Source organism: Pteropus alecto, unplaced genomic scaffold (genome assembly GCF_000325575.1).
Source record: "Pteropus alecto unplaced genomic scaffold, ASM32557v1 scaffold190, whole genome shotgun sequence".
NCBI lineage: Eukaryota > Metazoa > Chordata > Mammalia > Chiroptera > Pteropodidae > Pteropus > Pteropus alecto.
The window spans coordinates 1,365,321-1,366,930 of NW_006430462.1; the positions used below are offsets into that span (position 1 = coordinate 1,365,321).

The 1,610-nt window shown below is 46.9% G+C and overlaps 1 pseudogene; it reads left to right on the forward strand.

Moving 5' to 3' along the window:
* Positions 1–673: 673 nt before the first annotated feature.
* Positions 674–790, forward strand: LOC112481081 (annotated as a pseudogene).
* Positions 791–1,610: the final 820 nt, after the last annotated feature.

Below are 1,610 nucleotides of genomic sequence, written 5' to 3' on the forward strand. Positions count from 1 at the left end.
GAGAAAATTAATTTCTGTTCTTTGAGGCACTCAGTCTGCGTTATTTTCTTATGGCAACTCTCGCAGGCCAATATACTCATTAAAGCACCTACTCTTGACTTTCTTCTCTTCTCTTTCTTCTCTGTCTCACGGCTCTACTCCCTAATCAATGCTTCCTGGGATTACTTCCCAGATAAACTACCTGCACTTGAATCCTTGTATCAGAGTCTGCAACTCAGATAATTGAGGCTAATACTCCTGTCCGTGACTTATCTAGCAAGACTGCCTGCTTTCACACATTAAGGCACCCACTGGGGGCAGGACACAGATAAGACTCTGGAGAATACTAGACTTTACTCATTCATGGACATGATCTTGAACCAGTCAGTGATGTCCCTCCAGGACTGAAGCAGAGATTAACTGCCACTGTGTATGCCTAGGGCAGGGTGATTGAACAGACACCAGAGTGACCCCAGCAAGGTAGCAGGGTCATTGTCCAGCTGCTGTGGGGCTGCACATCCTTCCTAGGGGAAGGATGGAATGAGTGTGAATGCAGTCAGGTTTTTAGAGCTTCTGAGTGCAGCTTCTGAAATTAGATAATGCTTTGGACATGGTTCTGTAGTGTAGTGGTTAGCGCGTCTGCTTTACGCGCTGAAGGTCCTGGGTTCACATCCCAGTGGAGCCACAGTCCATGGTCTACGGCCATGCCACCTTGAACAAGCCCGATATCTGATCTTGTGAAGCTAAGCAGGGTTGGGCCTGGTTAGTACTGGGATGGGAGACCACCTAGGAAGACCAGGTGCTGTAGACATAAAAAAAAAAAAAAAAAAAATTAGATAATACTGGATTTAAATTTCAGCTTCACCATTTTCTAGCTGGTTGATCTTGGGTAAGTCACTTCCCCCTCTCTGAGCCACACTTTTCTTATCTGTCAGATGGAGGTGATACAGATACATCTCCAGGGGGAGCAGGGAGGGAATGTGGGTAAAGCACTTGGAACAGTGTCAAGTAAGTGGGCTAGGGGTCAACTTCCTTACATCTGAAGGTGGTTATTGGGGGGGCGGGATTTTGTAGCTACATAGAATTGTTAAAAGGCATATATTTTCTGGACAACACCAAATGCCACTCTCCTCTGCTCTGCAGACATCTCCTGAATTCAGGGAGCCCCACACTCACCACAGGTAAGGGTGGCTGCTTGGATCAGTCAAAATGAAATTTCATCGGGATGAAACTCTCTCAGGGAACAGGTGTTAGAGGGGAGCCCCTCTAGTGACCTAGTGGATGTACACAGTCTTCATTAATAGCATGGCTGGTGGGCAGGTGAAAGCTGGCTTTCTCTAGAGTCTTTCCCCAGAGGCTATGGCATGGCAGGTGTGGCCAGGCAGAGAGGTGGCATTGGGCGTGCGTGTGTCTGCATGACTAGTTTAGGTAACAAGGTGAAAAAGCCTCCCCTCCTACTATGCTAGAACCCCCTGACTAGGTGCAGTGGCAAGTATAAAAAGAAATGAGGTACAGAGAGGAATAGATCCCCCAAAATGGAAAAGAGAGACTCAAACAAATCTTTGTACACGTATGTTCGCAACAGCTTTATTCACAGTAGCCAAAGGTGAAACAACCCAAATGTCCATCAG